The sequence below is a fragment of the Thermobia domestica genome, chromosome 12, assembly GCF_964235325.1.
Source record: "Thermobia domestica chromosome 12, izTheDome1.hap1.1, whole genome shotgun sequence".
Classification (NCBI taxonomy): Eukaryota; Metazoa; Arthropoda; class Insecta; order Zygentoma; family Lepismatidae; genus Thermobia; species Thermobia domestica.
The window spans coordinates 188928409-188944830 of record NC_137465.1 but is presented as its reverse complement, the minus strand read 5'-3'; positions in this window follow the sequence as shown (position 1 = coordinate 188944830).

The following is a 16422-nucleotide window of genomic DNA, read 5'->3' as shown; positions in this document are numbered from 1 at the left end:
ACGTGTTATCATCTAAAGTTCCTGTTGGAGATAGAATAAATGCATACAGAGCATATCCGTTTGGATACTCATCAAGAGTAACAGTATGTGAATAATTTTGATAATATATACCAGTACCTGAAATCAAAGTATAGTAACTTAGAAGGTATAAATTATTATTAAAATCAGGTGTGAGGGGGTTGGGAGGGAATGATTTTGAACCGACTTGTAATTGCAGTTTGTTAACGTTAAAGTTTCGAAATTCAAAGGGATTAAGATGTGATTTCCCATTGAAGGCTGTGTTGGAGATGAAACCAATAATCAGGCCTTTAGGAACATTACCCAGGAAAAGATTATCAAGACTGTAAGACTTTACTTGTGCAGGTATAGTATAAGATCTTGTTTCCACTCTCGTCAGAGGTAACTTGGCTGTTTCCGAACCCATTCGTGTATTTAATTGCATAGCTAAATCTGCAGCTACATCAATACGACGTACATGAAGAATAATTTCCTCAAGTGCAACTTTATAACTTGTATTTTCAGCAGACATTAAGCAAAAATTATCTTTACTACGATGTAGTTTTACACGCAAACTTACTTTGTTAGGAAGCATACGATCTAAACTTACAATATCAGTATGAAGACGTCCATACATTTCAAAAGATTTACTATTTTTCACCATATTAGCACGTTTTTGGAAACCAGCATTTGTATTATCTAATTTATTAAAATTTTTTGCAGTATCTTTATGCCACATGGCACATGCTAAATGTGTTTGAGAAGCATCATGAGAATAATTTAATAATGTTTCAATGTATGCACGATAAGGATAAGATCCTGATGAAGAACTAATTAATTTATCATTTAACGAAATATCAATTTGACTAAATAAAGAATGTAAGAAATTATTTACGGGTGCGACAACATCATCGTTAGCTAAAGTTGTACCATCAGCTTTAGTAATTTTACAACGTACATAAAGATAAAGATATGCAGGATGAATAAATTCACCTGTTTCTCCCGGAATAACAAATTCAATAGGTCCTTCTGAGGTTAATGTGGAAATAGGACGATATTCAGCATTTGTAGTTGCTTCAATAGCTGTCTGTGTCATTGGTATAGAAAAGAAATCAAATTCATTGGTACAACATTCAAAACTATTTGAATTTAGGAACGCCATTATGAAAAGATGTCCTGTATATGTTTACGTTTTGTTGGTGGTCCAAACTTTACAATTGCAGGAGCTTTCCTCTTGCGTGACCGTCTCTTGCCGTTACCAGTTAGCAACTGCCCAACTTTATTAATTGCTTTTGTCTTTAAACTATTACCAGCTTCTTTTACACGTGCACGAACCGATTCTTTAAATGGTCGATTTTCTAATACATCACCCGCAACTTGCATACCGGTTTGTAATGCTTGACGTCCTACAGTTTTTGCACCTTGTTTAAGAAATGGTAAAGCAAAACGAAATAATCCTTTAAAGAAACTACCTATACCATGTCCCCTTTGATATACAGGTCCTGAAAAATATGGTATTCCGCGCCCACGATGATAAGTAACACGTCTTGCTCTCATTTTTATTATTATTATTATTTAGAAGATGCCGGAGAGCGTTTAAAATGTAGTGTTACGGTCAGTGTCCCAGAACGAAATGGCAAATTTCGCCCTGCATGATCTTTTAATAGTATTTCAATTGTATTAAAACAAAATTTTGCAAGTGGCATATAATGAATATCTTCAAATGTAATTGTTTGAACTTTTCCATATTTAATATCAGAGATTGTTGCTATACGTAATAATGGTGCTTTTGTATCACCTAAAAATTGATATTGTATAATATCTGTATAAATAAAAATTTGATGTGGATATCCGATATCTATGTATGGTTGTTTGAATCCATGAGATTCTTTTACAAGATCTGATTTTTCAGAAAAACCTAATTGTAAAGCTAATGTAGGCGACAATGTAACTGATTCTACATGTTCATCACATTCAACATGTACAACATTTGAAAAACTAAATTTTATAAAACTCGATATTGCGTTTAATTCTTCTAGTAAATGATGAATGGATGGATAATATCCAACAAGAATTTTACTTTTCATAGGTTCTGCATTTTTAAATTTGTACTATATAACGTTTTCACCCGCGGTAACATTATAACATGTTAATGGAATATGTACTTCACTTAATCCTACATACCAATCGGATTCTGATAAACGAATATTATTTTTTAATTGATTAATAAAATGTGTTGGACTATTTGTAGGATATACATCAGCACTAGCATTTGAAACTAATGTAATGTAAAAACTATCATCAATACTTTCAGAAATCATTTTCGTTTAAAGTGAAGTGTTAGGTTTGAAGTTCCAAAACGAAATGGTAATTTTAACCCGTGTTCATCTTTTAAGTTTACTTCTATTGTATCAAAATATTTCTTTTCAACTTTAACATAATGTGGTGTGTGAAATACAAAAGATTTTACATGACCGTGTTGTACATTATATACACTAAGTTTTCGAACTAATGGACCTATATTTTGTTGTTGTTTTACAATATCAATGCAAACATTAATTGTATTGGGAATATTATAATCTAAATCACATGGAAATTTTCCACGTGCTAATATTAAATCAACATTTTTAACTTTTGTGTATATAACATTTTTAACATCAAGCGTATTTTCATTAATAAATCCAAAAATCTGTTGTAAACCCGGTGTAACACCAATCATACATTGATCTTCTAATTTTAAAGAATGTTTAATAACAACTTGATTTTTATTTTGTAAATAGTGTAACATACGAACATTTTCAGGAATTAATTGTAGAATTGATTCAATTGATGAATAATATCCCGGTGTTATTGGAACATGGTAGCGTTCAACTTTATCATCGATAACACTAGTAATTATAATTTCTTCATTTTCACCAACATTGTAAAAACTCCACGGAATATTAATTTGTGTTAATGCAACACCCCATTCCCCATCACTTAAATCAATAGGCTGTGCCAATTTAACTCGAAATGATGATGTAGTATTATTCTCAAAAAGATTGCTACTTGCATTTGAAGGAAGAGTAACGTAAAAGTCGTGTGTAAAGTTTGAATTCATTTTGCAGACTGAATAGAATCTGATCTAATCCACGAATTCATACTTGATGGATATCCTAACCATTTTACATACATCCACCCTTTTTTACGTTTTAATACTTTTTCAATGAGATATGTTTTCTTTGAATTTATAATTACTTTTTGTAATTTTGTGCATAAAATATTCCTTTAATTTCTTCACCGTTCCAATCTTTTAATTTGTAAGTGACAGGATCTGACTTAATACATTTGTCAACAATAAATATTTCTTGTGACCATTTAGGTAAATAACCTTTTTCTAATACATGTTTATACTTACTAACACGTACATAATCACCCTCATTAAATTTACATGTTATATTCTTTTTATTATTATTTTTATTTCCGTATAATGTTTCCCACACTTGATTCACATTGGAATCATTTACTTGTGCAGGTGCCATTTTAATACTTGAATGGTATGAATGATTATAATTTTTTACAATTTGATCTAATACATTAATATAACGATAAGTATTCTTTGCAGTAAAATAACGATACAATCTTTCTTTTAATGTACGTATAAAACGTTCTGCTAACGCGCATTTAATTTCGGAATGAACACTATAATGATTAATTTCATATTTTTTAAACAATTGTTTTACATGACGATTATAAAATTCACCGCCTAAATCTGTTTGTACGTTAAACACGGGTAACTTGAAATTTTTAAAAATTTTTGTTATTGCTTTTACCATTTCCGGACCTTTCTTTGTTTTTAACGGAACACAATATGCATAACGTGAAAAAATATCAATACAACATAATATATATTTATAATTATTATTATACTTTGCAATATTTTGCATATCTGCTAAATCCATTTGTAATGTTTCATTTGGTGCACTAACATAATACTTTTTACGTTCAAAAACTTTACGAGCTGGTGCATGTAATGTATAAGCATCTTGAGAAGCTAACCAATTTTTAATTTTCTTTTTAGATAACTTTGTTTTGCGTTGTAATGTTTGTATACTTGATAAAGAATCAGGATTTGAATAATCATAATATATTTTTGATAATTTTGTCATTTTTACATACTATATTCTTTCCACTGTTTAAATAAATTAGCAACTATTGCAGGACTAGTAGATTTTCTTACTTTACGAATACGTTGTCTACTACTACTACTACTACTATTTACTTTTGATGCTGGTGTGCTAATAGGTGTACCAATAAATTCTTTAGGAACATTAAGATCTTCTAATAAATTTTTAAATTCATGAATACCTAAAGGATTTCTTGAATATTTTCTTGTACGAACAACATCATTTACTAAATCTATAATATTTGAACCTGGTATTGTTTTTCCTTGAATACGTACAATGCCAGACTTATCCCACTGAATTTTATCAGAACTTGTCAACTGTTTTAATAATAGATCTGTTTTCCTACGAAGTGTTTTCGGTACTGATTGTAAAATGTCTGATACAAATGGTAAAATAGAAGTATTGCTATCTTGTTTGGAACTTGATGATAATTTTTCTTCTTCTTCTTCTTCTTGAATGATAGGTAAAGTAATAGGTTTATGTGAAGAAGAAGATGTATACTGTAAATAACGATGCAAAGCTTGTTGATATAATTTCCACTTTTGTTGTACACTAAGATCACGGCGTTTTAAGATATTATTCATTTCTTCATCTAAACGTGACTGATGTGAATCTATGGATTTAAGATTTGATTGAATTTCATGTACAGCATTTTCAGGAACTAAAATCATTTTACGTAATTCTGACATATTTAACGACTGAAAATACTACTTCCTACTGCTGCAAGAAGTGGTCCCAAGATTAACGGTAAAAGCGCACCACCTTTTTGTAATAACAACTTCTTCTTTTTATTCAATGCAGTACGCTGCTGAGATAGAGCACGTAAGATCTTTTTATGTCTACGTAAACGTTGCTTCTGACGAGAATTTAAAGGAATGTTTCCTTTTATTGTGTTTTTAGCTACTTGAGATATTGTTCTTATTAAATCCCCTGAAGCATTTTGTAAAATTTGTTTTCGTTTTGCATTTTTGCATTTGCACAGAGCACGGAGCGTGCTGTAGTGTTGTTTCACCTTCAACATCTTGATGCCGACTAAACAAAAATTTCTGTATGCATGTCTTTTACGTTAGCGTACACATGCATGATTTCATTCGGAAAAATATTTGTACGTATTCGCAATGCATCGTTTGTTTTTTGTGTCAGATCAAATAATAAATAAGTGTGAGGCTCCCGTGTTACTTCTTCGAACACACTCACGACTTCTTTACTATACCGAGGCATAATTTGCCTTGCTAAATATTGTATTTGTAATTTATCACGTGGATTTTTAAATACTATAATATAATGTGCATTTAAACTAATATCACGTGCATGTTTTCCTTTTGGAAATAAATTTTGGATAATAAATATTACAGTTAACTTTTTATGATGTGCATACTTTGTAAATAAATTAGCAACATCACCATTAGTTTCCGACATTAAATCATCAAGTATTAATAATGAATTTTCTTTAATTTCAAAATTATTCATGTCAGGTATCCCCTCTACAAAACGTATTTTTGCATTTGCATCTAATTTTGGTATTACTGCGCCATAACACCAAACAATATCATTAAATTTTATACTAAACATTTGATCACATTCATTAAGTAAACGATTTACAAAACAAGTTTTACCAGCCCTTGAAGGACCAGCAATTAAAATAGTAGAGGGATGTTGAAACTTTAACATCTTGTAATCAAATGAATGCATACAATAGAGACTTTGCTTTATATACACACACACTCACACTCATACATTAACATATTTTCGAACATGTGAATTTTAATATTTTTACAATCGTTGATTGTTCGGAGTATACATACTAATGAAACGGATAAAAAATCACTGGGATATAAAATTAAAGCTTGAAATGAAAAAAATCACTGGGATATGAAATTAAAATAAATTATGAATAAATTAAAATAAATTAGGAATAAATTAAATATTTTTAAGAACGAGTATACGAACCGGTTTAAAAAAAAAAGAGACATTCATACAACTCACATTCATTCATTCGTGGGTCTATAACCGTAAGGTACACTTGCACGTTTTTGTACTGGTTCATCGTCAGTTACGTTAGGTTCGTCAATACGTTTTCGTTTTTTGTTGACCTCACGGTGTGTCTTTGTCTCTCTACAGCTAAAGATACGGAACCCCGGTTTACGAACGATACTGTTTGGGTTTTCTATTACTGTGGACTCTAATTGTCCAGACACTAATTTATAGAAACTCTCAAAGTTAATTTTTTGAGAGGTTCTATCGTTTAGTGTTATCCCCCTAATTTTGAATATATCGCGAACATCCCCTTGGGCATTTGTTAGCCGCATGGCGTAATTTTTACAGCCAAGACCTATAAAGGTTGTAAACTCCCAACCTTCAGGAATTTCATTTGTAAGATCACCCAAATAGTTTCCGAGCGGTAACAAGGGTTCCTCATCTTTTTTCTGTAGATACATGATACTGTCAGTGTCACAGTAGATTGCTCTGTCAGGTCCTACAGTCGTCAGTAGTTCGTAAAGTCTAAGTCTAGCCCACGAAGTAATAAATGCGGCTAGTATCACATTAGAAAACGCTAACGGAACGTTTTCGTTTTCAATGTCTCTGTATGTGACAATGAGATGGTCATCATCAATTGGTACCACACTTTGAATTTCATACCTTGCCGTAGTTAAATACCTAAGAAATGTGACCTCATCACTAACAATTATACTCTGTGACATATCTGTGCGTTGCCCCCACTTTCCATACAATGAATTGAGGTATAGTTTCGCACATTGCCTCAATCCAGGGTTCGTCCTAATATTATCATAATTTAATCGTATGCCTTCATGGGCATAATATTCTTCGATATATTTATGTTTGTCTTCTTCAGTGGTACAGTAAGCAGGAAAACCAGAGGCTTCCTGCTTCATCTGAAGGAAGGAATTCACATAGGTCCCGAACAGCCCACCTGAATTCCCCTCTTCAGGATCTAAGAGTTCAAATTCCCATATCTCATGTATATCGATTATTTTGTAACCTTTTTTAAGAGCAAGGTGTAACTCTGGAGTACAAAATGTTCCTGTGAGAGCACACTCAGCATCACTATGAGTACATTCATTAGTGTTTTCTTCTTCCATACATGTGCGGCAAAGGCCGAAAAGTAATCGACCTCCCGCAACGTATGGTAAGATCGGAAAATAGAGGTCCTTTGCAGGGACAATTGTGCATTTGACTACACCGTGAATACTTTCCACATCTGGAAAGTCCGGTCCCGTGTGAATCTTAGGTGATTTAACCGGCATAGGTTTACGCGCCATTACCCATGGGTAAAGGCTAGTTACATCGGCATAAGATATACGCTCATCACTCGTACAATTGACGTAAGAACGAAAGACCTCCGTGCGACCACCGTTGTAACAGTTCTTAGGAATAAGAAAATCAGGTAGATTAGTACAACGTTCTTGAACAAACTTTTGCACTTCCTTGTCCGTCTTTATCTTATTATCCCAAGAACATTCCCATATTTCATATAGGTTTACACCTATACTTTTCAGGTACTTACGGCGGCGCATGGTTTGCTCATAGCGTTTTTCCATCGTATTGTACGAGTCTTGTGCATCGTGCAAAACCGCGTCACGGTTAAAGGGGAAGCAATGGCGACAGGCATGGAAAAAACATCCGTAATACTCGAAGGCAGCGTTGAGTCCTTCGTGCCATCCATCGACCTTGTACCTACCAATATACTTTTCCCCACCTCTCCTAGCATGCTGGATTTCTATCCCTAATTGGTCTTCCATATACATAAGCCATTGCATAGCTTTTGTACTATACTTGGTCTTATGATGAAATCCCAACGCGGGAATGATAGGAATAGTATTTTCCGGTAAGTGCAAGGTACGATATGTACGCATTGCAAGACTTGCAATGGTTGATGATGTTATGAAACATTGCAAACCCTCCGTTTTCTCTTCAATAATATCGCTAAACTTGATGACCGCTTCTGTTAGAATTCTAACATCATTTTTACAATAAGCCAACATATCCTTCTGCAGGTTAAACTCCTCGCCACTTTCCGCACGTTCTTGGTGCCAGGCTTCCAATTGTTTTCTTTCTTCTGTGCTTCGTCCCTCAGGGTCATAGTACTTAAGCGGAGGGTAGGGACCGACATAATTTTGATTTTCTTCAGTATTAAACAAATATGGGAAATCTCCCTTCTTTAAATTTTGACTAAGGCCTAACGTTTTCGGTAATTTGGCTAATTTAGCACCAATATAGAGGAAAAAGTCGCGAAAAAAGATACGGTTACCTATGTTAATATTAAAAATCTTTTGACCCTGAATAAGAACACTAGGTACAATATGCTGGTCATCTATTAGAGTTCTAAGACAGAAAAGACCATCGTATCTGGATGCGTTATGCGCGATTACCAGGATTTTCTGAAAGACAGGACGTTCTACTAACACGTGGTTAATAAAATCCGTCATTGTCTTAAAAGAAAACGAACGATTTCCAATATTGTCACCGCACGTTTTACAAGGCTCATCGATGCCTTTCCTTATACAGACGTGACATACATGATGACAACACACCAGTACAACCTCATGTTCCCTTTCACCGCGCTCATTCGGCGCCTTCAACATCGTCTCTACATCATAAATAATGTACATAAACCTTTTCGTATGAACAGGTTGCTGTCTCTGAACAAAACATGTATGATTTGTATCAACATACGCGTGGCATGTTGAACAAAAATGTTCACCACACATGTGTTCAGATTTTCGCCCCCTCTTATCAAAGATGATACCACAATCGATGCAGAGCTTTACATTATCACATACGGATTTAGCCGCTTTATTATGTACCAGATGGTTGTCAAAACAAATACCCTCAGCAAACTCTCTATTGCATGCATTACATTTAATTCTGTTTGCAGTATAGTCCCGTTCGTGAGTATGTTCGCAAAAAGTACAACGAGTTTTACACTTGTGTGCACGTGACCTTTCATCATAACCTTCCAAACAATAATAACAATACTTCCGTTTGCTAAGAAAACTTGTAATATTACGAATGGGTTCAAAATGACCAATAGTGTTACCTCTTTGATATAGGATAAAAATCTTATTTTCTGCGTGTTCTCCTGGGTAAAGTACTATATATTCCCGATTATTCTTTTCAACCTCCTCATAAACAACAATTTGATATTCCCCTTTCAAATATGCTTGAAAGAGGTCCAGATCAGAGATGTCACAAACTTGCTTACTTTGAACGTTAACTCCTGCCATTTCGCAGAGAACTTCTGCTTTAAGAATCCAATTATTATAGTCTCTTGTTTTTAAATTACATAAAACTTGACTACTTGCGGTGTGTTTTGTTATTCCATATATTATGGCCATGGGGAGACAGTACATATTCTTATTTTCAATGCGAATTAATCGCTTTTCCAAGTAATCTTGGTATTTGCAATATTTTCGGACAGCACTCAATGCATTAGGTCTTCCTTGTCCGTGCAAATTCTCTGCTATATGGAATCGAAACAATACTTCTTCCCCTAAAAGGAACACTTCATTCGAATTTAGTACTCGTTCGATTGAAGTGAGGACTGTTCTAGCAGTGAAATTGTCCTTTCTTCTAAACGGCACATACACTGGTTTGTTATTAGTACTATTACTACTTTCAACGTATAAACCAATGTAGTCCATGGGGCGTGCATTGGAGATCACATGTTCCAACGCAAAATCAATTAAACTCTCAATATAGGCCTCTGGGTTATTAATATTCCTTTCATCACCCACAGGTCTGACGACAATTTCATGGCCCGTAAGATGAAACTTACGAAACCTTTGTCTGCTTTGTCTTACAACTTCGAAATTACTATTTCTTACAACTTCGAAATTACTATTTCTTTGATTATCCCCGCCATTATTGTTATCACTACTACTACCACTTGTACTACCACTATTATGACTACCAGTAGTACTACTTGCACTATTCTTATTTATGTTGCCATGTCCAACCATTGGTGGGACACTAGCAGATGACGGTCCAGGCTGTGGAGAAAAAATCAATTGGTTCCCATAGTCATGATTATCCTGTACACAATATTGAGTTGTATTGTATACAGGATTTTCTCCCTGGACCTGTTGCGTGGGTATAACCACAGCATTGTCCGCATTTTCAACCAATCTCCTCATTTCTTCTTCAATTGGTAATTCAACGGAATTTAAATTGCCAATCCCATCTGCTTTATCATTTAGGAAAGCTAAATCTTCATTTGATAACAAATATAAATTATTAGGACTCAAGTTATGAGTTTCTTGAGGGGTCATGACTATGGCATTATTATTATTATTTTCAGATGGGATTAAGCATGGTTCCAAAACAAATCGCGAGCCAAAATCAAAAAAACTCAGATAACTCTGTATCATTTATCCTATCTACCTGACCTTCCCCACAAGCTAATAAATACATAACTTTATCTAGAGCCAATTCATATGATTCTTTACTACGGAAAAAACCGTACACAAACAAATCCAGTACGTCAGCACTGCTTACACAGTGCTGGAGAAGTAGTATATCATTACCTTCAAAGACACGAAGGGTCCGCAATATGGCTTCGCATCTCACGGTTCCCCTATGGCCAAGTCTGCTTAATTCCATGATGGCTTTCCACGTACTAAAAACCCTAGGGTACTCGTTGAGACCGCGCAAAACCTCTTGCAGGTAGATCTCATCAATCATGTTAAATTCTTCAGTTGGGCAGAAGAAATCCATCTAAAAAAAAAAACAAAGAAAAAAAACTATTTTGAGTAATCAACACCACTTTAATAAAAAAGATCAAATAAATACTTCTTTTAAGCAACGCTCACAATAATATCATATAAAAGAAGAAATTAATCACCTTTAGTTAATTAGTAATATGTAAATAGAAATCAATCAAGTTACTTTATGAAAAAAATCAGTAAATATATTCACCTATATTGAATTATAAACTATTCTATTAAAAAAAAAAATATCCACACACACACACACACACACACACACACACACACACACACAGAGAGAGAGAGAAAGAGAGAGAGAGAGAGAGAAAGAGTCTCTCTTTGTTCATTAATATTGGTTAAATACAAGTCAAGTACAATTAAAAACTATATAATTTCTTTCTTTTTAAAAAAAAAATCATAATAACCATAAGAAATACATACGTTTCAAGGCTTAGTTCTCCGATCACAATCCACAAAAAAGAAAAGAAGAAATCTCAGCGGGAATAGTCGGTACTTTTTTAATTAATTGCTAGCACCACAACGCTTAGCACAGCTTCAATATCTGTAATAAAACAGGTTTCAATAAATATACTGGTAATCCTGTATACTTTATTTAATACTATTAAAATAGGTTAAATAATCAGGAAAGCTTTCTCTGTGATCTTTAACGCACGCCGACGTAAGAAAAATGATAAGCGTACACATCAAATACATGTTATATCATGTTCTATCAAGTGTTCTCCCCATCCCACCACTAACAGTGACATCTGTCGGAGAACTTTTAAATTAACTTTAGTTTAGTTTAAGCCGTGTTCCGTGTTGACGTATTTGTTATTAGTCCTGAATATATATATATTTATATTTTAAAGGTACAGTATGATATATATATATTTTCTTTTTAGCCATTAAATACTACTGATAGCATTAAATAAGTACCCTTCTCGCAGTTGTGTTCTGTTAATAAAACATAATTTGTGAGGGCATAGTTGATTCTTCTTCTATCAGTAAACCACCAAACGTTCATTATATTACAAATCCCTAAGGGGGACCCTTCAGTTGAACATAATTATCATCATCATTATGTTATTACCTATTCAGAAAAACCCGCAATTGTAAGAACTAACTAATGGGGAACTTTAACACATGTCAATGTATATGGTAAAAACACATAATTCTCTTTTTGCTATAATATAATACTGCTAAAATCTCGGGTCGCCTATAACTAATGGGCCCCCGCCCAGTTATAGCTACGTAATTTTCCTTTTGCTATAATATAATACTGTTAAAATCTAAGTAAGCCTGGGGGGCGCGGTGGCTCGGTGGTAGAGCGTTCACCTCTGGTGTTTGGGGTCCCGGGCTCGCACCAATATTTCAACATTTTCATGACAAACATTGTTTGGATTTATTTTTTTTATAAATTGTGGTGGACAAACATCGTACATATGAAAATTTCTCGGGGTTCTACCCGTTTCCTATATACTTTTAAGAGTTTATTTTAGCTCCCATATTTAGTTCAAGTTTGTAGAAACAAACGAAAGAATAAATAATCACACTGTAAGTGTTCAGAGATTTCATAGAAATCGAACCAATAAAAAAAAAAAAAAAAAAAAACGGCATAACCGTGGGGACTCAAAAATTTCTAAGTAATCTTGTAACTGGGACCCGCCAGTTATACTGCAAATAGGACTACATAATTTCCTTGTAATACAATACTGTTTAAATCTGGAGGAACCCATAAGTAAGGGGAAGGGCCTCCGCCAGTTATAGCTATGTGTTACAATACTCGTACGTAATTCTCTTTTGCTATAATAGTCATACGTAATTCTCTTTTGCTATAATACTGGTAAATCTAGGCAATCTATATAACACGCAAAAGCCCCCGTCAGTTATAGGAGCATGGTACAAATAGGAATACCCATACATAATTTCAATTCGTTTCATTATAATACATTAATGCTAAAATCTGGAGGAACCCATAACCACGGGGAAGGGCCCCCGTTACTTGTAAACATATACTACAAATACCCATACATAATTTCAATTCGTTTCATTATAATACATTACTGCTAAAATCTAGGATCGCCTATAACTAATGGGCCCCGACAGTTATAGCTACGTGATTTTCCTTTTGCTATAATATAATACTGTTAAATCTAAGCAATCTATCTGGCAGGCAAAACCCCCTCATTGAGGGACATGGGCTCTATCTGGGAGGCAAAACCCACTTAGTTGGAGGGACATCATTTCCTTTTGCTTCATTGTAATACAATACTGCTAAAGTCAAAAGACAGTGTTCAATAACCAATGTATTTAGCGGGTCCGTCCTTTCTCTGTCTTGACATTAAAGCCAATGTACGCGTTATGTGGCTAGCTTCCACGCAAATAACTAACATTCAGTAATATTTACTATTAAAACACAATAATGTTGGAAAAAAGCGCTCCCCCCAAGACTAAAACATTTCTTTCTGCAAATACTAGTCTTAGTTCAAACATTTGCGTTCCTAAAAAGATTATCAGTTGTATTACCAAAGCGTAGTAGTATGCCATCTATTGGTAAATGAGCTTACTTAAACAGTTCAAGTCCCATCTGTACAACGTACATATATATATTAGGTATAACTGATTTAAAGTGATCGGTATAACAGTTAAAAAAATCGTAACAAATGAATCAAACATATTGTAATTAAGCATCCTATAATTAAGCAAATAAAACTCTACAAGTAAATGGTCCGTCTTTTATTTGTAGGTTCACACTACAGGTGTTCTGAGCTTGCTTCGCAAACGACCCAATAAAATAAATTAACACGGAACTTCTAATGAAGTGATTGAACAAAAAAAAAGCAAATGAACCAATAAAATATTTTAATAGTTCGCACCGTAGCTGCTATTAGCCTGTGTACCAAGCATGAAAAATGCAAATAAAAAGCAATCCGTAAAAATAATAATAATAATAATAATAATAATAATAATAATAATAATAATAATAACTTTAGTAATCGAAAATCGCAATTACATTTCAAGCGTTTTCAGTATATCGCAAAGCTTATCCTCTTGTCATAATTACAAAAATGGTCGTAGATTTATTTCCCGGATAATGTTTCTCAGAAGCAAATCGTGTATTATTTACTTAATTATAATGAATTGAATAATACATGACATTTAAAAAGTTCTCACCTTAAAAAATCAGAGTTCGATCTGTTAAATCACTCCCAAAAAAGTTCAACACCCAAAAGATCAACACACACACACTATAAACGGTGTAAAAACAATAATAACAAACTTTATTTCATTACTGTATATATATATATATATATATATATAAGGATTTCATTATGTCCCTCCCCCCCAAGCATCATGTTTTTTCAGCGGGTTTTCAACCCGATTTCATTAATTATAAATAAATAAATAAGATCATCATATCCGCTAACATCGTTTATTCAGTGTTACGGTAAGACATCTGAATTTCTTATTTTCAAGTTCGTCAGCCGGTGGAGAAATCTCATTCAGACAGGGTATCGACATTTGGGACTTGTAGCTATGTACGGTTTTCATCTAATTAAGGAAAAAATGCTTACATGTTCATCAGATATTCTGCCAAAAATCAAATATTGTCACAAAAATACATCTTCTAAAGGGAGAAGAAACATGAAATTTCTATCTGTCTTCTTCATCACTGCCGATAACTATCGCTGTAACAACCATCGTTAATGGAAAAATATTTCAGTATGTTGCCAGACAGTTTCTCATGGTCAAGGAGAAAGTGTGTAAGGTTATTCCAGTACATGCGGAAATAAAATTAGAAAGTACATTGACACTCAATGTTCTAACGGATGTCAGGAGAAATCGTGTAAGGCAACGACCCTGGCATTTTACAAAAATAAAACTCTATTCATTCTAAAACAGCCTTCTCTCAGAGACGGAAGAACAATTCACTCGCTCCGTATTTCAAACTTGGCTGTAAACACGGAGTTAACTATAAGGAATAAAAAACAATGAATATTAACAAAATAAATAAAGCATTCAATCATACATACACAGACTCCGTATTTCCTATATGTTTTTTTTTTCTCGCCAATTTACATGTGAGAATTGCAATAATTCTCAGTACAATACAATATACACCATTAGTGTTTGGGGGTCCCGGATTCAGTCTCCCGTACAATACAGCGTTCACCGCTGGTGCTTAGGGTCCCCGTACAATATAACGTTCATTTCTGGTGTTAAGGTTCCCATATTCAATCCCCGTACAATGCACCGTTCATTTCTGGTGTTAAGGGTCCCGGGTTTATTCACAGTACAATACAACATTCATCTTTTGTGCTAAAAGTCCCATATTCAATTCCCATAAAATACAACGTTCACCCCTGGTGCTAATGGTACCACGCTCATTTTCAGTACAATACAGCATTTATCTTTGATGCTAAGACTCCCATATTCAATTCCCATACAATACAACGTTCATCTCTTGTGCTAATGGTACCACGCTCATTTTCAGTACAATACAACATTCATCTCTGTTGCTAAAAGTTCCATATTCAATCCCCGTGCAATGCAACGTTCATCTCTGTTGCTAAAAGTCCCATATTTAATCCCCGTACAATGCAACGTTCATCTCTGTTGCTAAAAGTCCCATGTTCAATCCCTGTACAATACAACATTCATCTCTTGTGCTAAGGGTACCAGGCTCATTTTCAGTACAATACATTGTTCACCAATAGTGGTAAGGGTCCCGGGTTCGATTCCAGTGCGTATCACACATTATAAGTGTTCTCACCTTCTTATTTTTTAACAATCATCATCTCCTTTAGCCTAACAGGTGGGACTCAAATATTAATTTAATCACTACTACGAAAGTACGTGATACAGAATGACGTATCAACAGATTTAATTCAAATTTCCATTATTATTATTATTTTTAAAAATACCCAGTATAAAGTCTCTAAAAAGAGGACACGACCTTTTACATGTCAGCACAACTAAAAACAGAAATATAACAACTTTCCAAATCCATGTCATCAACCCATAATGACCTACCAAACCGTTTGACAACATCCATTAAAGAAACATGTTAGAACATCATTATTACGTAAAGTACCGCTAACATTCCAGCTTTCGGGTGTAGAAGTTCGTCAATCACTACTATGTATTACTGTTTCATAGGAAAAAGTTGTGCCATATGATATTTGCCGTTGCGTGAGTACGTATTGGATATTTGTCTTCCCGTGGAGTTAAGAAAGCCACAGGAATTGCGTTTTAATTGCAATTCAAAGCAATTAATATTGCAATTGCATATTTCCTTAAATGTCATATCATATGCTTGCAGTACTTACTGTATTTCATTTTCTAAGAGTAAAAACATTCATTTAATGGCATGTGTGGAATTAAAAGTATAAGTTGTTCATTAATTCCCAGTTTTAATATAAGTTCTGCAAAACAAGCATCATTATTCATTACTATGATTAATATTATCCTTTCTATTTATTTGTTTTGCAAATTTATTAAATAATCTAATCACACAATTTTGTAGACAGAAT